This window comes from Schistocerca cancellata, chromosome 2, assembly GCF_023864275.1.
Source record: "Schistocerca cancellata isolate TAMUIC-IGC-003103 chromosome 2, iqSchCanc2.1, whole genome shotgun sequence".
Classification (NCBI taxonomy): domain Eukaryota; kingdom Metazoa; phylum Arthropoda; class Insecta; order Orthoptera; family Acrididae; genus Schistocerca; species Schistocerca cancellata.
Genome location: NC_064627.1, coordinates 314,962,951 through 314,988,307, shown reverse-complemented (window position 1 = coordinate 314,988,307; position 25,357 = coordinate 314,962,951).

Genomic DNA, 25,357 nt, shown 5'->3' with positions numbered 1-25,357 from the left:
ACCGCCAAACAAGACACCGCAGGATTTACGCCATTTTTTCCTGGTGCACTGGCTTGAGGCGACGACAACGGTGGACACTGTGTTTCCGTTACATCCTGATGACGTGGACGACGACTACATCGGCCAGGTGAGGAACCTCCGCACGCTGCAGGCTCAAGAAAACGATCGCCGAAGGTATAACGCGATCCACCGCCCTGTTATCTACCAGCCTGGTGACCTCGTCCGCATCTTCACTCCTGTTCGGAAGGTTGGTCACTCCGAGAAGCCTATAAGTTTGTAAGACAGTTGTCTGATGTTACTTATGAAGTTGAAGATTTCGACCCCGACACAAGACGACGAAAGATCAGAGATACGGTCCACGTCCTTCGAATGAAGCCTTATAAGTCATCGGTACTCGGAGTATGCAGGACCGATGACTCGTCCCCTTACTAGGAGGACGTAACACCGACACGCTGTTCTCTTAAGAAGGGAGCATTGTCGCGAAGAAGCTGAGTGGCACAGTCGCCGTTGTGTAGTGCTTATGATACTAGGCTGTTGCATCGAGGGTTGTGAGTTCAAAACTGAACTGTGAAATTTTGATTTCTATATTCGATTCGAGTACATTCTAGAAGTATCCACAAATGGTAAGAAACATTGTACTGGAATGCTCTGTAGCTGTATATATACCGTATGTGTTCTGGCCGGAGGCAGTTCGCTCCGGCTCTTCTATGTGCAAGTGCTGAATGAACCTTCGTTAAGTGAAGTTAGTGTTCGTCATTCATCTACTCACACTTTCTTCTACGTGACAATATATATGGTACAGGATGCTGTGTGAGGTTAGCTTTGTAGTTATTCACATTGTACACGTAATTTTAAGACGAATCTTTGTGAGCTGACGTTTGCTTGTTATTATATGCTGTTTCGGTTTTTAGCTGTCGCTGCTAGCCCAGTTGTATGTCCTAGAGGACTTATCTTTCGGCAATTACGATGTTTTGTAATATACAGAATTCGCCAGTGTGTCTTTATCTGACGGCAACCATTGGCTTTCCATTGTTTAAGCCCATTTCTTTTCGGCAGTTACGATGTATTCTTAGATTACTCAAGTGGCCAGGGTGGCATTTCTTGATAGCTTACGACTGAAGTTTCACAGTCCATCTCACTAATCTATCTATGCAGTTTGACAATCTATCTCACTAATGTACAATGTTTACATGGACCCAAAGATTACAGTGTACCTCTTGTTAAGCTGATACTGCTATTGCTAGCATGTACTGTAGTTTTTATCTTTGACATGGCATTGTCTTTGACTTTGAATGTTTTTCCTGATTACGTCTGTCACTATGTTACTAGCTGTCGTTGTTAACTTTGCTTCTTCACGAGAGCTATTGTACACAGCTAGTACCGTAAAAAAAAAAGAGAGAGAAAATTACTGTTATTATGGTTTGACTTTCCAGCCATTTATAGCAGTTAGTGATACACTATTTAACCTTATATTTACCTGTTACCTGTGGAATCTCTATTGATTTGGTTTATTTGTTTTAGGCTTATGCTTGGTAATGGTCATGTGACCGAAACTTGTAGCAAAGCGAATTGTGTAAAATAAACGACTATTGAAGGTTCACCATGAATTTTAACATTATTGTAGAAATGAAAGAGGACGTAGATGAAGATGAGATGGGAAATATGATACAGCGAGAAGAATTTGACAAACATTAAACGACATAACAAATAAGTCGAACTACTGTCAAAGCCACTGAGGGCCTTGGGGGAGCCAGCCACGACAAAACTCTTCCATCTGGTATGCAAGATGCATGAGACAGGCGAAATACACTCAGACGTCAAGAAGAATAAAGTAATTCCAATGCCAAACAAAACTGGTGTGGGTAGGTGCTAATACTACCAAACTATCAGTTTGATAAGTCGTTGTGGCAAAATACTAACACAAATTCCTTACAGAGGAATTAAAAACTTGTTAGAAACTGGGAAGATCAATTTGGATTCCAAAGAAATGAAGGAACTCGCGAGACAACGCTGACGCTACGTCTTATTTTAGAAGATATGTCAAGGAAAGGCAAACTTATGTTTATAGAATTTGTAGACTTAGAAAAACCTTTTGACAATGTTGACTGGAATACTCTCTTTGAATTCTGTAGGTTGCAAGGGTAAAATACAGGGAGCGAAAGGTTATTTAAGACTTATTTAGAAACCAGACGGCAGTTGTAAAAGTCGAAGGGCATGAAACGAAAGCACTGGTTGACAAGGAAGTGAGACACGATTGTAGCCTTTCCCCGACGTTATTCAATCGGTACAATGAGCAAGCAGTAAAGGAAAGCAAAGAAAAATTTGGTGTAGGAATTAAAGTCCAGAGAGAAGAAATAAAAATCTCTTAGAGGTAGTAAGGATTTGGAAGACCAGTTGAATGAAATGGACAGAGTCTTGAAGAGAGGTTATAAGATTAACATCAACAAAAGCAAACAAGGGTGCAGTCGAATTAAATCAGGTGATTCTGAGCGAATTAGATTAAGAAACGGGAGATTGGAGGTAATAGACGAGTTTTGCGATTTGGATAGCAAAACAACTGATAACGTCCAGAGTAGATAGAATATCGAATGTAGACTGGCAATGGCAAGCAAAACGTTTCTGAAGAAGAGAAATTTATGAACACCGAATATAGATCTAAGTGTTAGGAGTGTAGCTATGTATGGAAGTGAAACATGGACGATGAAGATAAGAAGAGAATAGAAGCTTTCGAAACGTGGTGCTACAGAAGAATGCTGAAGATTAGATGGGTAGATCACGTAACTAATGTGGAGGTACTAAATAGAATTGGGGAGAAGAGAAATATGTGGCACAAATTGACTAGAAGAAGAGAATGGTTGATAGGACACATTCTGAGACATCAAGGGATTACCAGTTCAGTATTGGAGCAGTCTAAGGCGCTGCAGTCGTGGACTGTGCGGTTGATCCCGGCGGAGGTTCGAGTCCTCCCTCGGGCATGGATGTGTGGGTGTTTGTCCTTAGGATAATTTAGGTTAAGTAGTGTGTAAGCTTAAGGACTGATGACCTTACCAGTTAAGTCCCATAGGATTTCACACACATTTGTACAGTTCAGTATTGGAGGGAAGCGTAGGGGGTAAAAATTGTAGAGGGAGATCAAGAGATGCATACAGTAAGCAGATTTAGAAGGATGCAAGTTGCACTAGTTATTCGGAGATGCTTGTGGAGGATAGAGTAGAACGGAGAGGTTATCAAACCAGCCTTTTGACTGAAGACAACAACAACAACATTATGAAAATATCCACAGCATTATTTCGGTTCCTTTGCGATGTAAGTAACGTAAAATTGTAAATAAGAAGGTTTACGTAGAGCTTCGTACCTAAGACCATCACATTACCGTTCTGTTCTCTTTCCACTGTGCTGACCACTGCTTAGAAACTACACAAATGGGTCGTACCTCGGTCGTCCCGTGCCAGAACTATTTCTTCTCATACGCTTGTCCATCTCGAGATCCGATTTCTGTCACTTTCATTTCTGGGCAGGCCCTGCACATATCTATCACAAATGAGAAGGAAATCGGTGATGACGAGTAGGTCAGTAATTTAGAAAACAATAAAAAATCTGCGGTTGCTACGTTCAATTGACACTGGACGATAGCCTAAGAAGTCGAAAGCGAGTGCATGATCAAATGAACAGTTTCTTCACAGCATCAGTAAAGCCTGTCGTCTACAATATCATTGTCATCTTGTGTGAAGCACCAACGGAAAATTCAGTTATCTTAACAATGCAGCATTTGATGCTGCAGTTAATGTAAAGCTTTGCGACGTAATACGTTGAAACTTCCATGTTTGATTTCAGCGAGCAGTACGCACACGCAGCGTAGCGGGTAGTGGGCAGGCAGTCTCCGGCCATGGCGCTACGCGTATGTCTGATTTACAGTTGAGCCACCCATTATTTTGGGCGCAGCGGCGCACCCCTCCCCCCCCCCCTTCTTGCCCCTCTACCAGCGTGAGGCGGCTTCCGTTGTATGTTGTCTCCCTCTGCCCCTTCGCCCCCTCCACAGACAACGTCTTCCATCCACCAAACTCAGTCTCTTTCTCTCTCTCTCCCTCTCCTTTTCTCTGTCCACCATCTCCGACGCATCTCCAGACCGCAGTTATTTACGAGACTGGTCTCACAAGAGTCGAATTTGCATTCTCGCTGTGACACCGGGGTCGCTTAATGCCAAGTGCACTTAAATAACCACAAAGAGGAGCAGAGAGGAGAGGCAGGGCTCGTGTTTGTGTGTGTGTGTGTGTGTGTGTGTGTGTGTGTGTAAGCGTGCGCCCATGTGTGCGTCTGAGTGAGTGCGCGCAGAAGGTGATACGCATCTGCCGTCGCCGTCCCGCTTTCTGCGCTACGGATAAACACCGTCCAATGAGCCGCGCGAGTACTTGCATCAGCGGTCGCCAACAAAGGCAGTTTTAAATCCCCCGAGAACCGGCGCGGCCGGCCTGAAAGGCGGGGAGCGAGAGGAGGGATCAGAGATTAACTGACAGCACCTGTCCGGCGACCCACCTGAGATCTATACGCATTAGGTGCGCGCCTCGGTTGCGACTACGTAATGTGTGTGCCAGAGGGATTCCTTTCTTACTCCGCAAATCAAGCGGCCGGCCGGTCGCGCTGGTCCTTTTGGCGCCGCGAGTTGCGGTCTTGCGGCGGCCGTGAGAACTAACAGCCGCGGAGGTGATCGCTTGTTGCCAGACGGAGACCTTGACTCGCGCCGCCGCGGTCTGCAGGAAGACCTGCACTATCTCAGCTGCACTCCCAGCTGGCTTGTCTCTGCACAAGAAGAGCAACGAGGGTCGCTCGGGCGACGGTGGTGGTCGCTGCACAGACGGACATAAATATGTATGGGATAATCCGGACACGGCGGCGTATTTACGACTTGATTAAGTGGCGCTGGGAAAGGGGCCGAGGGACGAACACTGCGAGTGATGCCAGTACGTATCGGATTTACATTTATCCGCGAGTCATAGCTCACAAACATCGTTTTCCTTTGCTTCTTTCTTAGTTAGTTAGCACTTTTTTTTAATAAGGTAAGGTTAACAAATTTCTCAGCATACGCAAGAGAATTCTTTCGACATCAGCAGCGGTTGCTGTTGATAAGATCTGTCATAACTAGAATGACAATCCAGATTTTATCAAATGATTGTTCGGTAGAACCAACGTTAGTTCACCATGTTATACAGGGTTATTACAAATGATTGAAGCGATTTCACAGCTCTAAAATAACTTTATTATTTGAGATATTTTCACAATGCTTTGCACACACACACAAACACTCAAAAAGGTTTTTAGGCATTCACAAATGTTAGATATGTGTCCCTTTAGTGATTCGGCAGACATCAAGCCGATAATCAAGTTCCTCCCAAACTCGGCGCAGCATGTCCCCATCAATGAGTTCGAAAGCATCGTTGATGCGAGCTCGCAGCTCTGGCACGTTTCTTGGTAGAGGAGGTTTAAACACTGAATCTTTCACATAACCCCACAGAAAGAAATCGCATAGGGTTAAGTCGGGAGAGCGTGGAGGCCATGACATGAATTGCTGATCATGATCTCTACCACGACCAATCCATCGGCTTTCCAATCTCCTGTTTAAGAAATGCCGAACATCATGATGGAAGTGCGGTGGAGCACCATCCTATTCAAAGATGAAGTCGGCGCTGTCGGTCTCCAGTTGTGGCATGAGCCAATTTTTCGCGGGCTACGCGTGAAACTTGCCCGCACGCGTTCAACCGTTTCTTCGCTCACTGCAGGCCGACCCGTTGATTTCCCCTTACAGAGGCATCCAGAAGCTTTAAACTGCGCGTAACATCGCCGAATGGAGTTAGCAGTTGGTAGATCTTTGTTGAACTTCGTCCTGAAGTGTCGTTGCACTGTTATGACTGACTGATGTGAGTGCATTTCAAGAACGACATACGCTTTCTCGGCTCCTGTCGCCATTTTGTCTCACTGCGCTCTCGAGCGCTCTGACGGCAGAAACCTGAAGTGCGGCTTCAGCCGAACAGAACTTTATGAGTTTTTCTACGTATCTGTAGTGTGTCGTGACCATATGTCAATGAATGGGGCTACAGTGAATTTATGAAATCGCTTCAATCATTTGTAATAGCCCTGTATACATCAGCTGATGAAAACGGCCATTTCGGAAGAAATCAGACTGTCTCTAAGAGAGACTATTAAATAAGGAAACTTAAATTGCTTGTTTTTTGATTGGTTAAAGAACTTTATTCTTTTAAGTAGACAGGGTACTTTTTAGGCTCAATATTACGTAAAAATCAGCGTCTATTTCTTTCTTGCACAATATACAGGGTGTTACAAAAAGGTAAGGCCAAACTTTCAGGAAACATTCCTCACACACAAGTAAAGAAAAGATGTTATGTGGACATGTGTCCGGAAATGCTTAATTTCCATGTTAGAGCTCATTTTAGTTTCGTCGTCCACCTACGCTCAATGGAGCACGTTATCATAATTTCATACGGGATTCTCTACCTGTGCTGCTAGAACATGTGTCTTTAGAAGTACGACACAACATATGGTTCATGCACGATCGAGCTCCTGCACATTTCAGTCGAAGTGTTCGTACGCTTCTCAACAACAGATTCGGTGACCGATGGATTGGTATAGGCGGACCAATTCCATGGCCTCCACGCTCTCCTGACCTCAACCCCCTTTACTTTCATTTATGGGGGCATTTGAAAGCTCTTGTCTACGCAACCCCGGTACAAAATGTAAAGACTCTTCGTGCTCGTATTGTGGACGACTGTGATACAGTACGCCATTCTCCAGGGCTGCATCAGCGCATCAGGGATTCCATGCGACGGAGGGTGGATGCATGTATCCTCGCTAACGGACAACATTTTGAACATTTCCTGTAACAAAGTGTTTGAAGTCACGCTGGTATGTTCTGTTGCTGTGTGTTTCCATTCCATGATTAATATGATTTGAAGAGAAGTAAGAAAATGAGCTCTAACATGGAAAGTAAGCGTTTCCGGACACATGTCCACATAACATATTTTCTTTCTTTGTGTGTGAGGAATTTTTCCTGAAAGTTTGGCCGTACCTTTTTGTAACACCCTGTATAACGTATTTCATTCATAATGGGCTCCAAATGGAATGCATATGGCGGTATGATTGACACTTTCTATTGCTTTTTGGTAACCACACCGACAATAAACTCTTTAGCGCAAAGTTCATGATTAGATTAGATTAGATTAATTAATCATTCCATAGACCCATAAAAGAAGGAATCCTCCTGGGTGTGGAACATGTCAGACAAACACATTACAAAAATGTAATTAGAAAAACTTGAGTTTCATTAATTTTTATGATCCTCGGTCAATAAACAGTAAAATTATGCACATGAATTAAATTTAAACTTCTAATATTTACAGGTTTAATACTTACATCTGCTTTCATTAAATACATAATTCAGACATTTGCTAGTTTCTCGGCTATTACAACCAAGTATTGTCAAAAATTAAAGTAAATTATTCATTTCAGTGATCCTCACTTAAGAACAGCCAGATTATGTACAAGATTTAAAATTAAATGTCCACTATTTACAGACTTAAGACTTGCATCTGCTTTCCATACATCCATCATTCACACAGTAGATATTTACTTGGCTGTTACAACCAAGTATTGTCAAAAATTAAAGAATAATAAATGTTCATTAAAATGGTCTACTGCACTTGTTGAGAAACTCATGGATGAAATAGAAGGAGTTGGCCACCAAAAATTCTTTTAAATTATGTTTAAATTGTGCTTTGTCTGAAAATATAAACTCTTAATGGTAGCTGGTAACTTATTGGAAATATGCGTTGCTGAATCCTGGACTCCTTTCTGGGCAAGAGTAAGTGACTTTAAATCTTTAGGTATATTGTTCTTATTCCTAGTATTGATACTGTGTATTAAGCAGTTAGCTGAAAAAAGAGATGTAGTATTTACAACAAACTTCATTAAGGAATAAATATACTGAGAAGCTGTGGTTAATATGCCCAATTCTTTGAATAGGTTTCGACATGATTTTCTTGGATTTACACTACTCATTACTCTTATTATACGCATCTGTACTCTAAAAATTTGTGAAGTTACCCCAAAATATGATACCATATGGCATACTGGAGTGAAAATAAGTCAAATATTCCAGTTTTTTATATTTATGTCTCCTATATCTGACATCATTCGTATTGCAGACACAGACTTGTTTACGTGCTTTAGCAGTTCGTTAGTATGTTGCTCCCAACTGAATTTATTATCAATTTGTAATCCCAAGAATTTTACACTCTCAACTTCTCCTACTTTCATGTCATCATATTTTATACACATACCAGAAGGAAATCTCTTGGAAGTTCTGAACTGCATATAGTGGGTCTTTTCAAAGTTTAATGACAGTGAATTGCCTATGAACCACTTTTTAATGTCAGTAAAAATTTTATTAGTTTCCCTTTCTAAATTTATATTTGATTTACTATTTATTGCAATGTTTGTATCATCTGCAAATAAGACAAATTTGGCATTTGGTAATGTAACAGGTGACAGGTCATTAATATACACAAAAACAATAGTGGACCTAGTATTGAACCTTGGGGAACACCACATGTAATTTCTTCCCAGTCAGATGATGTCTGATTGCCTACTGCTGAAGTGTTACGTAATGACACCCTTTGTTTTCTATTAGGAAGATATGACTCAAACCACTTTGGAGCACTACCAGTGACGCTATAATATTTTAATTTACTTAAAAGAATGCCATGAGTCACACAGTCCAACACCTTTGACAGGACACAGAATATGTATGGACAGTGTGTTCCTCTGTAGAAAACTTTTGAAAGAAAGTGGCCCACACATCTTTTCTCATTGCTGTAACATCATTCAGAGGTGCATTTCGTGTAATGGCCAATCCATAATATCTCTGAAGAAGGTCTACTTCTGCTTCCGTCAATCTGCCTCGGCCAGACAGAAATCTTACATGAGACAGCAACTTCCCTTTCACATGTCCCTGTAGCTTCCTCAATCTGCCACTCATCATCTTCTGCACATGTCCACAGCACTCCAGTTTCGTCAACAAAGTATCCCCATAAACATTGAACTCATTAGTTTTACTGAAAGCTTTAGAGTCCCCGTCGCCTAGGTAAATCGTATACCTAACATTGTAAACTCGCTCTGACCTCCAAAATATTTTTCGAGCTCCAGCACACTCTATACCCCCACTGCAACCATCATAATTCATAGAATACTTACTTTCAATATATCCTTCAGCGTTACCATCGCAGCCGTGGCAGTACGCAGACAAGCATTCAACATCAATCACCTTCCCGTTCTCCAGAGTAGTAGTACTCGATACACCATTTAAAGAACGCTTGTCTCGACTTTGCCAAGTTTCATCAAGTGCGACAACAAAATCCCTGGACCCACTAATATTTACAGTTTTTTCTACCGCACGTTTCATAGATGCTTTGCGCACAGCCATCAAGGCACTGAGAAGAATTTTTACGTACTTGCTGAACCTGCTGGTAAGAGGAGTAAGGTCCGTTCATCAAACCAAGAAACTTTTGAGCAGCCTTTTTTCCTTTCCCTGTTACATGGAGATACTAACTTCAAATTTACACCATATGATTTCTGCACTAATTTCGAAGCCATTTTCGAGGTAGATTTATTGCAGGATCATCAGAGAACAACAAATTTTGATGCTAAACCCTTCCTGATATTTCGTTCACCAGTTATTTCCAGACAACCCAAACCATCACATTGTCTACATTGCACTATTTCCTGCATCAAAGAAGGTAAGATGCCCCATCATAAATAATAAATCCACTAGAAACACCATCACTGTTAACTCAAAAATCAACAGGAAGCGTGCTTCTTCCCTGTAGAACTGATACATACATTAGGTTACTTTCAACAGAGTGGTCTGCTTTGTTTTTGAACTGCTTACGACTGAATTTTCTGTTATCAAATTTCTTGACGCGTGGCATCGCTAATATTTATTGCACACTAAACGATACGTACACCCACAGACATATGTAGCACTTTGGCAAATAACTTTCAATAAGACGTGAACAAACTGCTTCAGCAAAGCAAAACTAAATAAGAGCAAAGATAATCATTTACAGATGCTAGAAAAAATGGTTCAAATGGCTCTGAGCACTATGGGACTTAACATCTTAGGTCATCAGTCCCCTAGAACTTAGAACTACTTAAACCTAACACACCTAAGGACATCACACACATCCATGCCCGAGGCAGGATTCGAACCTGCGACCTAGCGGTCGCGTGGTTCCGGAATGAAGCGCCTAGAACCGTTCTGCCACTCCGGCCGGCCAAACACAATCACTGGAAACGAAAATTTAATGATTGTTTTGCGGATTAATAATGGTTCTCTGTAATTCAGATAAAGGGAGCGTGACAGCGTACATAGCTAATTCTAACATTTAATATATAGCGAACATTTTTCATTTGAAACCGTACAATGTATTTATCAATGTAATCAGAAAATCCTGAAGAATTTAATAAAGTCATAAAGAAATTTCGATTTTTCCTTCATTAAAACTTACGCTTTATCCTTAATTTTGACTGTGCATACACACATATTGTACATGTTATTGATTTCTTAAAAGGTAATATCAGCTTATCCCACGAAATGAAGATTGAGAGTCTAGGAGTGAGGTTTGACCAACCAGCACCTGTAGGAACTCTGAAATGCAACACGCAAACCCTTGAAAAGGTTGAAAATCGTACTATTACTGATTTTAATTATGGCGAAATGTGCTTATTAAGCGAAGGTCTATCTCACACCAGTGGAGTATATGATCATAAGGCAGCTACCTCGCTTACAGGTTACACAACTGCCTTTTTAGAAAGTTGCATGTGAGGCCTTCTCTTACACTTAATAAGGCTATTACCTCTGAATTAAAAAAACAGAATGGGCTGGATCAGGATTCCATAGGACTCATAACGTCATCATTTATTAAAAAATGATTAAGTCACTTTACGTAGTATTAATAAAAAGGTTCAGCTTAACCAGCCCCTGGTCATACAGGTGGATAAGAGCCGTACGTCTGTTATCATGTATGAAACTGATTACATTCAAAATGGTCAAGAATTTTTTTCCTCTAATATGCTCATTTCCCTTTTAATCCTACCAATAAATTTTTTCGGAAACAAAGAAAGTAATTAAGAAAACAGAAATTGTTTACCCGATTTCAAAAAGTAAGACCCTTTTGCCGATGAATTCTGAGACAATCACCCTGCATCGCGCGTTTAAGATCCGTATGATTTGTTCCGCACGGAGACTGGTTGTTATGCACTCGATTCTCCAAAATGGTTCAAATGGCTCTGAGCACTATGGGACTTAACATCTATGGTCATCAGTCCCCTAGAACGTAGAACTACTTAAACCTAACTAACCTAAGGACATCACACAACACCCAGTCATCACAAGGCAGAGAAAAATTCCTGACCCCGCCGGGAATCTAACCCGGGAACCCGGGCGTGGGAAGCGAGAACGCTACTCGATTCTCCAGATTACCTTTTAGCTAAAGAGTAGACATTATTATTTTCCCACCTCTTACCTCTTATACTGCGAAAACTGGGGACGAACTCGTCAAAGTTTCAAATCGGGTCACTATCGCCCATGACACTTACCTAGCTTGAAGTCACCAACACGTACACAAACATTCAAACGAAGGAAGTAATCCAGATTGCAGAATCCAATCTAAGGCAACGTCGTAACTTAAAGTTTCAGGTAACTGATGAATTTCTCGCTCTTCTAAAGATGATTCTAGACCACAATTACTTTAAATTCAGTAGTGTCATCTACAAACGGACAAAATGGCTGGCCATGCGACTGCCAATGTTTTCGTCAGCCTCACTGAATGCCTGTTCTTTCAAACTCTTCCCCATTGCCTCCATAATTTTGCTTGCTACAGACACTACGTCGATGACGTCTTACTCCTCTACAGTAGTGCTAAAGAATATGTCCAGCTATTCATACCACGATCTTATCACGATGCACTCTAATATGCAGTTTATGTCAGAGCACCACACTAATCTTACATTTACGATACGGTTCTTAGATTTAAACGTTATATTGCAAAACAGTACGATTCCTGTCAAATTTAGGAAAGGGACTACGACTAACATTTTAATTCAAAGCTTATCGAATCCCCCGCAGAAATATAAGATGGCTGCAATGCCACCGTTATTTCGAAGCACCGCTTAGCAAACAGGACACGCTTATCCAGAAAATGCAACATAGAGAACTTCTTAGTAATCGCCATGGGATCACCCTTACACAGATCGATAAAGACTTTCCGTGTAATTCACGCAGTAAAATACCCTATTTAGCTACTGTTTCAGATACGGTTGGTCGATGGCTCAGGAAAAGCCGATGTAATAGCGACATTTCTTATATCAAACAGAATTGGTCTTCAGTATAGGCACCACGAGGCTAGGACCAAAACCGCCACCTGGGATGAGGCATTTATCAGATCAAGTGCAATGACTGCCAATACCTCTACATCGGGCAGTTAGGGCGCACTTTTAAAATTCAAGGAAAATCAGGACCGTAACAATTCTAAGTCCACTTTGTCCGCTCAGTTGAAAGATAATGGGCACTCTGCTCGTGACGTCAATACTAACATTATTATCCTTCATCGTCACCACAAAGGCCTTGGTTAGAAGAAATAGAAATTACGACAGTTTAAACAAGAACCCTTCAACTACACTGAACGAGCAATCCGTGCTAAAGCTCATGTACCATGTAAATAATATTTCCTTTTTGATACAGCGCTCAAACCTCACAAATAATCCTCTCAGATTTCCATCTTAAAGGAATTTTAATCTTTTTTTCATCCCTTCAGATTCAGTAGCCAACCCTTTGTGGATCCTCAATTGCCGCTATATTTGTATTATCCTTAGTGGCTATATCATTACTAACAGGTGGTTTGGCAATCTCTCTATTTTTTATACATTAAATTTATATTTTGACGATTTACACCTATCTTTTATTCAGTTACATATTCTGTATTCACCATTTGTTAACGTTTGGGCTAGTCAGTCTCCCCTTACTCTGTTCACCAATAATTGGTTTTAGTTTCCCCTGTAAGACACACATCAAAAAAAGCGTTGCATCATCTCGGTTCCGAGAGTTCCGGAACCTGCACAGAAAACTGGAATAGAGATGAACATAAACAGCATTTCCGCCCGTTTGATTGCTCATGAAAACCAGACATTGCATCTTGTACCACTATACTGTGAGACCTGCAGAGGTGGTGGGCCAGATTGCAGTACACACCGGTACCTCTAACACCCAGTAGCACGTGAGGCATGCCTGTATTCGCCATGGTATACTATTCAAAAGTTCTCTAAGTACTATTGGTCCAGATTGTCCCACACCTCAGCGACGATTCGGCGTAGATCCCTGAGTGGTTGGTGGGTCACATCGTCCGTAAACAGCCCTTTTCAGTCTATCCCAGGCATGTTCGATGGGGCTCATGTCTGGAGAACATGCTGGCCACTCTAGTCGAGCGATGTCGTTATCCTGAATGAAGTAATTCACTAGATGTGCACGATGGGGGCGCGAATTGTCGTCCATGAAAACGAATGTCTTGCCAATATGCTACCGATATGGTTGCACTATCAGTCGGAGGATGGCTTTAATGTATCGTACAGCAGTTACGACGCCTTCCATGACCACTCCCAGGGGCGTACGTCGGCCCCACATAAAGCAACCCCAAAACAGCAGGGAACCTCCTCCTTGCTGCACTCACTGAACAGAGTGTCTAAGGCGTTCAATCTGACCGGCTTGCCTGCAAAAACGTCTCCGACGATTGTCTGGTTGAAGGCATATGCGACACTCAACGGTGAAGAGAACGTGATGCCAGTACCGAGCGGCTCACTCGGCACGTTATTGGGCCGTTGTTTCCCGAGCTGCATGGTGTAGTGGTTGCAAAGATGGACCTCGCCATGGGCGTCGGGAGTAAAGTTGCGCATCATGCAGGCTATTGCGCAAAGTTTGAGTCGTCCATTGGCTGCACGAGAAGCGTTATTCAACATGGTGGCGTTGCTGTCAGGGTTCCTCCGAGCCATAATCCGTAGGTAGTGGTCATCCACTGCAGTAGTAGCCCTTGGGCGGCCTGAGCGAGGGATCTCATCGACAGTTCCTGTCTCTCTGTATCTCCTCCATGTCCGAACAACATCGCTTTGGTTCACTCCGAGACTCCTGGACACTTCCCTTGATGAAAGACCTTCCTGGCACAAAGAAGCAATGCCGACGCGATCGAACCGCGGTATTGACCGTATAGGCATGGTTGAACTACAGACAACATGAGCCCTGTACCTCCTTCCTGGTGCAATGACTGGAATTGATCCGCTGTCGGACGCCCTCCATCTAATAGGCGCTGTCATTGTTCTTTACATCTTTGGGAGAGTTTACTGACATCTCTGAACAGTCAAAGATACTGTGTCTGTGATACAATCTCCACAGTCAACATCTATCTTCAGAAGTTCTAGGAACCGGGGTGATGCAAAACTTTTTTTGGTGTATGACGGTCAGCAGTTTTAGTGCGCGGCTACGTTCTCCCATAGCGTCGTTCCATATATTGGTTTCACTTTCCGTTGCCCCCTTGTGTTCGGTGTGCAGCAGCCAGGCGCCACACCGTGTATGTTCTCTCATGTTGTTTGTTGATGCCGTCTTAAGTATTTTCTCTTTTCCTTCTTCCTTTGACCGCCTCTGACTCATGACTTCTTGCTGCGGTGCGACGACCCTACAATGTGCGCTGCTTGTCACGTACAGAAGACTGTGCTCCACGTTTTAGAAGACTGTGTTTTATTTTCGGACCCGAGGATAGCGGCAGATTTGCCGCAGTTTTAAGTGACATTGAAACGAGTGTGGTTCTAAGTTTCATGATCTGCCCATCTCGTTCCCGCAAATTTTAGGGAGACGTTCTCAATGTGTTAGTACGGTGACTGGCTCATCCATGTTTTTCGCAAATCGTCAGCCAATCACATGTCCCCGCGTCTTTCTTTTAGCTCTTCCGTGGTCTTACTTCTGTTTTAATCGCGTGCCTAGTACCTATCACCCTTCTCCGTTGTATTAAAGCCTGTGAGCTAGAGTGATTGGGTGGCTCCAAGCGAATGAGGTGGGAGTGAGTGAATGAGTGTCATTTTATAGGCTTCCTCCTTACTGTGATACAACAATTTTAGTCATTTTATCCACATTCGTTTCATTTAATATGTGTAAGGGTACGTCTGTTTTGAGCGTCTATAAACTCCAAACTCTCTCTCTCGCTGTCTCTCTCTCTCTCTCTCTCTCTCTCTCTCTCTCTCTCTCTCTCTCTGTCACACACACACACACACACACACACACACACACACACACACACACACACACGCAAGCGCGCTCGCGCGCGCTAACACATCGCTCCTTTCACCTCTCACTGTTCTTAGGTTACTTTGTTGACTTCCTGGTGAGACAGCCGTGTTTCATTTCGAAAGATTCACTATTATTATTACAAATAAGTATTAAATGCTATAGAATCTCTTGTTATAGTTTCTTCATTTCCCTTTTGCAGTCTTGTGCACCTGAAAGTGGGATTATAATCGCTCGAAACCGGTAGTAATCTTCAAACAATAAAACTATTTACGTCTGAAGCGATTGATTGACTAGTTTTATTTAATTATTGGTGTCTGAAATTTTTCAATATACAGTAGCACATAAATAAGTATAATATATCTAATTCAAAGAACGATGAGCGTTCAATAAGCGATGCAACACATTTTTTTCCCGAAAGCAGGTAGATTCCAATACGCCACATTATTCCCCACTCTTCTGGTTATAAAACCCTATTTTTCAACATAACTTTTGTTCAGTGCGATTGCCTTACGCTACCTTACTTGGAGGGTCTGTATTCCCACGTGATACTACTCTACTGCTCGACAACGTCTTGTGGCATCAATAAACTCCCCATCATACACGTACTGCTTCCCGCGGAGTCAGACAGCTGGAAGTCGGAAGGTGCAAGAAGCGGACTGGTGGGTGAAGAAGAACAGTCCGATGAAGTTCCGTGAGCTCCTCTGGGGTATGCTGACTTAACAGCTCTTGCGTTGTCTTGGAGAAGGAGAAGTTCGTTTTCATTTTTGTGATGACGATAAAGGTGATATCGTTTCCTCAATTTCCGTACTGATCGTTGCACCATGGGAGAGGACATCAAAGAGAATAACACCTTCATATTCAGAGAAGACCGTTGAGATTACTTTACTGACTGATGTTGGGACTTCAGTCGTTTCTTCGAAGGGAAGGTGGTGTGGTACCACGCCATGAATTGTCCTTTTCCGGTTCGAAGTGATGAACGCACGTTTCATAGGCTGTAACGCCGTTCGAAAATACAGTGTCGCGATCAACCTCGTGAGGCGCAAGCACTTCCAGAAGATGGTCCTTCGTTGATCTTTTAGGCAGCGAGGAGTACTCCAAATGGTTGACAAATGTGTCAACTCTACCAACACAGACATCCAGCTGGACGGTAAGGTGTCTGATTGCGATCCGTCGATCAGACAGAATGAGAGTGTCTACACGTTACATGACTGCAGGAGTCACAGCTGTGTCGACCGGCCGGTACGCGGGAGATCGGACAGTTTGCGCAACATCTTGCGATGATGGTAGAAACTTCGCCCAACGACTCATTGTGCTTTTTTTCACTGCCAGGTCTCCGTAGACATTCTGCAATCTCCTATGAAAATCTACGATGCTGTGGTTTCCCGCCAAGAAAACTCAATGACAGCTGATTGGAACGAACCTCCGTTACATACGCCATTTTGAAGGCTTCGTATGGTGCCGCCGTCTATCGGAATTTCATGAAACTATAGGGACTGAAGTGAGAACGTGTTACGATACCCAGCAACAAATTCGGCATCTTTTGAACCGAAACTGACCGAAAAAAATTTGTATTGTGTTACTTACTGAACCCCCATCGTAGTAGCACTGTTACTTTGCTAAAACTCATTACTTCGGTCTACTAACAAAAATGAGTATACTAGTTCAAACATTAATGAAGGAAATCCTTTTCCTGGACGATTCTACAATAATTGAGATTATTTTGTCATTAAAACGTTCTAGATCGTTTAACGTATTCTTCTAATTATAATGCCGTTTCGCCTACTGCCACTGGCAGATCAGATCTTGGAACTCGTAAAACAACGATCAGTGTCGGTGTGAGTAAAACCTATCCTTAAGCGAGGCACAGATTTGGTTACTACCGAGCGTCTCCGCAGTCGATATTCAGAGACAAAGACACCGTGTCTTGGCAACGTCTACCCTGGCGTCGCATCAGGCTGCGGAAGGGTCGCGTGGAGGGGCCACACAGTGCTGTACGCGGATCCGCATCACCTCCCGCGAAAGCAAGAGCATGTAGGGCATAGGGACGACTGTCCGTATCTCGGGCTGATGCAGCGGGTTGGCGCACTGTTACCTTCGACTGAAGATCGGTGGCTGCATTTACAGTAGATGTTCACAGGGTCACCTCTAAGTGAAGCGGAATGCGAGATTCGTTTGGAGTTTAAACTGAGCAGTAACAATAAAGTATTAGGTTTGCTGGACCAGCTACCTCTTCGTCGATATTACGAGTCGCTTATGCGCTGTTGAATGTGCTATCCGATTTAGCTACAGCTCAACAGGCGCAAGAAGAACGGCTTGTGTCATTCGGTGATTTAGCCAAATTTTTCCATATTGCTTGTGCTGTAGCAAATCAAGGAATAGAGCAAAAGAATAAACGATGAGCTTTACAGTTTGACATGCAAGCATCATTGAGCTTCGGAGTGCACCGCCAGTTGATCTTCCATGGTGTCAAAGAGCATTGTGTTGAAGTCTACACTGTGAGTGGTGCTCTGTGCGGTCAGACGGTACCCCAATCTTTCAGTACTTTGTTGTGGCTGACTGCCGCTAAGAGTTGTACGCTCCCGTTTATAATGGCGCAGTACTTTTGAAAATTACCGGGTGATCAAAAAGTCAGTATAAATTTGAAAACATAATAAACTACGGAATAATGTAGATAGAGAGGTAAAAATTGACACACATGCTTGGAATGACATAGGGTTTTATTAGGAAAAAAAAAGTATTGCTAGACGCGTGAAAGATCTCTTGCGCGCGTCGTTTGTTGATGATCGGGTGCTCGGCCGCCACTTTCGTCATGCTTGGCCTCCCAGGTCCCCAGACCTCAGTCCATACTATTATTGGCTTTGGGGTTACCTTAAGTCGCTAGTTTATCGTTATCGACCGACATATCTACGGATGCTGAAACACAACATCCGACGCCAATGCCTCACCATAACTCCGCACATGCTTCACAGTGCTGTTCACAACATTATTCCTCGACTACAGCTATTGTTGAGGAATGATGGTGGACATATTGAGCATTTCCTGTAAAGAATATCATCTTTGCTTTGTATTACTTTGTTATGCTAATTATTGCTATACTGACCAGATGAAGCGCCATCTGTTGGACATTTTTTGAACTTTTGTATATGGTTCTAATAAAACCTCATGTCATTCCAAGCATGTGTATCAATTTTTACCTCTCTATCTACATTATTCCGTGATTTATTCAGGTTTCAAATTTATACTGACTTTTTGATCACCCGGTATATTTGAGCAGGAACCTTTTTTCTTGCTAAATGTTCCTTTTTTTAATTGTTAGGTTACAAATGTACTTTTATATCTCTGCTCTTGGTTAAGATTTTAATCCCTTCACTTCTAGTCATTGGTCTTCTAAATGGTTTGCTGAGGGCCGCCATGAATTCCTCTCCTGAGCCGACCTTTTCATCTCAGGATAAGTACTGCAACCTCCGTCCTCAATTATTTCCTGGACGTATTTCAATCTCCGTCTTCTGTGTTCTCCATATATTTCTCGCATCTCCGATTAAGCGAAGAACATTCTCATTCTTTATCGTACCAGTCCACAAAATTTTCAACATTCTTCTGTAGCAAAACAGCTCTGACATACTACAGGTTCAGAAGAAGCCACAGGATTGGCACCTAGCGTTGAGCACAATTTCTTTAGCATTTCCCAGGACTTGTTATGCGAAGCCCGCTGGTTGCTGAGAGCGCACCGCTGGTGAAATAGAAGTGACAGCAGGAGGACTCAACATGTAGCGGACGGTGGCTTAGAAAAGAGGGACAGAAATGAAGATCATTAGTTTTTTGACGTTTCATCTCTTTTTGTTGGAATATTTTGTTAAAGAACTACGCCACTGGTGGATGGATGTAACTTTAGAGAGGATTGGTTGTTGAGTTTTTCTTTGTGGGAAGAAGGACGAAGGCTGTTCTTTACTGTTATTTATTGAATTTTTTTTTTTACTAGACTGCATTTAAATCTGTTCTAAGTAACAATCATCATCAGATCTTGTTTATATGTAATATAGATTGAACAGTAAATTGATATAACAATAGAAATCATCATGAATTCATGTAAAAACAAGATAATTAAAATTTTTTTGGATGAAGCAAATATTCTAGAATTCGAATCAAGAACAGCTGTCAATATGAGTAACTTAGAAGTAGACATCCTCGGTGTAGAGAAACACATTGAATCACTTAATAAAGACGAGTCCCCTGGTCCAGATTGTATAACAGTTTGGTTTCTTTCTGAGTGTGATGATACGATTGCCCCATACTTAACTGTCACATAGGACCACTAACTCACCGAAAGATCCGTACTCAAAGACTGGGAAGTTGCACAGGTCACACCGGTACTCAAGAAAGGATGCATTAGTAATGCGATGAATTACAAACCCATATCACTAACGTCGATTCGCAGTAGGCTTCTGGAAGATATTCTATGGTTGAATATTACAATTACCGCTAAGAAAACGGTTTATTGACAAATAACTAACACTAGCTCCTTATTTACACAGATTAATGAGTGCTATATAGGGGATCTGAAATTGATACCAAATTTTTACATTTCCAGAAGGCTTTTGACACTTTTCCTCACAAATGAATTGTAATTTAATTGCATGCCGACGAAGTATCATCTCAGATGTGCATTTGGATTCATGTTTTCCTGTTAGATAGGTCACAGTTCGTAGTAACTGACGGAAAGTCATGGAGTAAAACAGAAGTAATATCCGGCGTTCGAGAAGGAAGTGTGGTAAGTCCTCTGCTATTATTAATCTACATAAATGTTTTTGGAGACAAACAGGGCGCCGTCTTAGAGTTTTTGAAGGTGACGCTGTCATCAAATGATCAAAACCAGTTGCAAGATAAGTTGTCTCTATGGTGCAAAAATTTACAGTTGACTCTAAGTAATAAAAAAGTGTGAATTCATCCACTTCAGTGCTAAAAGGAATCCGCTAAATTTCGGTTACTGGATAAATCACACAAATCAAAAGGCTGTGATTTCAACAGAGCACTTACAGCTACGCATAACTTAAAGTAGAACAGTCACATAGATAATGTTGTGGGGAAAGCGAACCAGACACTGCGATTTATTAGCAGAACACTTAGAATGTGCAACAGGTTTACTAAAGAGACCACCTACACCACGCCTGGCCGTCATATCCTTGAGTACAACGGCACGACATGGGATCCGCATCAGACAGGATTGATGGATGATATCGAAAAAGTTCAAAGAAGAGCAGCTCGTTTTCAGCCACCAGCTTTCTCATCCGAATACGAAAATATTTTATTGGCGCCCACCTATGTACAGTGATATGATCATTGTAGTAAAATATGTCGGAGTTCTCACGTAAGATTTAGTGTTCGCTATACCCGTCTACTGTTCGTGAATGGAACAGTAGACAAATAGCTTGAAGGTGGTTTGATAAACCCTCAGCCAGGCGCTTAATTGTGAATTGCACAGTAGCCATGTACCTACTTCTAACTTCGTGGTCCTTTCGCGAGTTATACGTAGATGGAAGTAATATATTTGTTGACTCTTCTACGGAACTACACTATGGGAAATGTAGCAGTAGACCATATCGGGATCATAAAGACCTTCCTGCAGCGTCTGTCATTACAGTGTGTTTAGCCGGCCGGTGTGGCCGAGCGGTTCTAGGCGCTTCAGTGTGGAACCGCCCGACCGCTACTGTCGTAGGTTCGAATCCTGCCTCGGGCATGGATGTGTGTGATGTCTTTAGGTTAGTTAGTTTTAAGTAGTTCTAAGTCTAGGGGACTGATGACCTCAGGTGTTAAGTCCCATAGTGCTCAGAGCCATTTGAACCATTTTTGAACAGTGTGTTGATCATCACAGTTACGATTTAGTGCTTACGAAATGAACCATTTAACGAAACGTGTTCTTTTTTTGGACTGTATCAATCCTGTCTGGTAGGGAACGACGAAAATTCAAATATTGCGTTTTCCAAGGCACCTCCTTTGTTGACGAAATTCATTTGCTGAGGATGCTTCTAATGAATTTCAGTTTAGCATCTGCCCTATCAGCGATTACTTTTATGGGGTCGTTCCACCTTAAATCACCCTCTACTAATACTCGTAGGCATTTTATGGAACCAACAGCTCCTAGTGATTGTTCTGCAGTAGTGTAGTCATACAGTAACAGATCATTCCATCTACATATACATAATATGTTACATTTTACATCTGTTTATGTTGATGGTCAGTTTCCACTCCCAGAATCAAATGTCGGTCCTTTGCAGGTGTTCCTGCATTTCGCTACTGTTTTCTAGCGTTGCGACTTCTTCGCAAACAATGCGCGAAAACTCTCATGGAACTTCCGATGCTGTCTACGATGTCATTTATACGCTACCGGGTATACGATGCTTGAAGACTGCTAAGGAAGAATGCACGCTTGCTAGGGAACAACTGCCAGTTGCTACGGAACAACCGACAATTGTTATGAAACACCCGACCAATGACAGTAAAAGGAAATGTTGAGGGAGGGACGAGTTAACTGCAGCGAAGTCTGTGCACGGACGCTCTGTGGTCATTTTACAGTTCGTGAAGTACTGTTTGACGAAATTTGTTGTGGAACCGATTAGTGAGACTTTCTGTGTTGTACAGAAACATATCTACAAGACACCTTTTGGGTGCATACGACCGTGGACTAGCCGTTGGAAGGCTCGAAGCTGGTCGATGTCTCAGTAGTGTGACCACAGCAATGGGTGTGTCTAAATGATTCATATGACTATTAAAGAAGTCCCCTGAACGTGCAAATTCTATATGAAAGTATGCCGGTTGTCATAGACGATCACCACATCGCAATACGATCGATACGTAGCCCCAGTTTCGGAAAGAAACTGACATTCCACTTGCAGGAAGATCTCTACCGGTATACGTATCTTTGCCAGAACCATTTCGTAGCGATTAAATCGGGCTGGCTTGGAAGCCTGTCAAATGCATCAAACTGAAAATCATGTCAGACTAGAAAGAGTTTGTAGGCGTAAGGAACTTGTTGGTTGTGGCCAGGGACAGTGATCCAGAGCGACGTTATCTGACGAAACCTGCTTCCCTGTCCTAGTAATACTTTCGGTGGAGAGAAAGTGAAACACGTTTACACACTAGAAAATGCACATGAACTTCATCGCTACAGCCTAGCCGTTATAGTATGGCCAGGCATACTGCGCAAGGATCGAACACCGCTGAATATCATCTTTGAAGCTCTTTTTTCAGTGTTTGCTTTAACAACACATATGTCTTTGGATGGAGTCCGCCTTTAGCAAAACACAGTTTTGTTTTTCGTCCCAAACATGTTTCACAGCAATTGCTGCATCATCAGTGGGCTTTTATTTTATGTCTGTTAAAGATAAAGAATGTTCTTTAGTGTTTTTATACACGTAAATATTAGTTTTTAAGATCGTAATTACAGATTTTTTTAAGAAACACATAAAATTATGAATTCCTAAACTTTTTATCACATGATGTGGTTCTCCTGATGTATTATGTTTTTACAGTGACTGTCTTCTTTTTTCTTTCACAGTTTGTCATCTGCAACCATACACGGCTTAACGTAGACAAATTATTTAAGCAAAAACTACGATATGGAATCTGTTGTGGCTATGCCAGAAATTAATTAATTCTGTGTGGAAGATTTTGTGTGTGTGTGTGTGTGTGTGTGTGTGTGTGTGTGTGTCTGTGTATTTACATTATGTTTCACTTACCTTTTCTTTTCTCCTCATAACTGGCTACTACCATTATAACGACACTGGCAAGCCTCGCTATTCTCGTGCACTTAAATAATTGACTGGAGCGCTCTGTTGCTATCAGTGATGAAAGTGCGTTCTTTCTATATGTTAGCGACGGACATACACGTGTATAGCGTAGACCTGCTGAGTTGCCTGTCCCGGAATGCATTCGCTCACGACACACAGGTCTAATCCCAGGCTTCATGGTGTGGCTGCCATCAGTTACAATTCCCGGTCACACTTAGTGTTTCTTCAGTGCAAAGTAACCAGTGACCGATACCTTTCACAGGCTGTTACCATTGTGCGACTGCCATTTCTCCGACAGGAAGGTGACCTGCTTTTCAGGAGGACAACTTACGTCCGTATAGGGCTGCTGCGACGCAACGTGCTCTTCGTGGCGTAAAACAATAGCACTGGCCAGCAAGAACACCAGATATCTCGTCAACTGAACGCGTGAGGGAAACGATGAAAATGGAACTTACTCGTTCTTCGTGCCTGCAGGAATCATTGGCGAATTGCAGCAAAAAGCGTACGTTTCTTGGGACGATCTATCGCAAGCTGATATTCGGCACCTTTATGAGCGTTTGCTTGCGAGAATGCAAGCCTGTGTTGCAGCCAGAGGAGGGCATACTGTATTGTTGTGGCTGCCTTTGTTCTAGCACTTGTATTTCATTTCGTCTGATTTCTTATCGTTTACTCTTACAATAATGAGATCCCTGTCACCTCACTTGTCAATAAAGTGACGTCGTCCCTGAGATGTTGCAGTTTTTTTCTGGCTATGCATGTATTGTAAAAAGTAATGGTACGATAACTCTCTTTTGGGGTATATCCGAAGTTACTTTTAAGTATGTAAATTTATCTCCGTTGAGAATGACATGCCGTGTTCTGTTTGATAGAAATTTTTCAGTCCGATCCCGCACTTGGTGTGATATTCTGTATGCTCATACTTCGTTCATTAGGCGGCAGTGCGGAACTGTATCGAACGCCTTACGGAAGTCAGTGAACACAGCTTTTACCTGGGCGCCGGTGTCCACTCCTTTCTGAGTATCGTTGACGAACATATCGAGCTGCGTCTAACACGATCGTTGTTTTCGGAAATCATGTTGATTTTTACGGAGGAGATTTTCGGTCTCCGGAAGTGTCATAATATGCGAGCTTAAAACATGTCCCAAATTCTGCAACAGACTGACATCAGAGGTACTGGCCTCTAATTTTGTACGTCTGTTTGATGACCCTTCTTGAAAACACGAATGACCTGCGCTTTGTCCGATCATGGGGAACACTTCATTCTTCTGGAGGTCTACGGTAAGCTGCTGGTAAAAGAGGGACAAGTTCTTTGCCATACTCTATGTATGTAACGGTATCCCGTCAGGTCCATGACCTTTCCTCGTTTGAAAGAAGTCAGTTGCTTTTATATCCCATGGTTACTTATTTTTACATCATCCATTTAAAGAAGCTTTTATATCCCATGGTTACTTATTTTTACATCATCCATTTAAAGAAGCTACCGCAGTGCGATCTTCCTCTGACAAACAGTTTTGCCAAAGGACGTTTAGTATTTCGGTCTTTTCTGTGTAGTCTTCAGTTTTTAGTGCCATTATGGTAACACAATGTCTCGACAGATGCCTTCGCTCCGTTTGCTTATTTAACATGAGAGCAAACGTCGTAGGATTTTCTATCAAGTCGGTGCACAGAATTTTACTTTTCAGTTCGTGGAGAACTTTCCACGTGGCTCTCCTTATACTAATTTTGGCATTATTGTGTTTTATTTGTAATGCTTTGGCTGCGTTTAAGTTTCCAGTGAAGCTGTCTTTCATTTAGTAGCAGCTTTCTAACACTACTGTCGAACCAAGACGAGTCTTTTCCAACCCTACAACTCTGATCAGGACGTCCCTGTACAAAGTGTGTTATACACAATGCTTCAAAGACAATGACGTGATTTCAAAACTCCATATTTATTGACAAAAAGTTGCAACAAACATGGGATTAATTGCACAATACTCAAAAAATCTTGAAGTTTTACCTTTGCTATTACAAATGCTCTTCGCTTCCACCAGCAGTAATACGTACTACATCTAGAAGAGAGCTAAATTCGTCGTAAACAAATTCGTCATAAACCTTACACAATGTATCTGCCTTTACAGAAGCTAAGCGGCTATTACTCTGTTCTTCTCTTCTTCTATGCCACGTTGTAACGGGGTGTGAA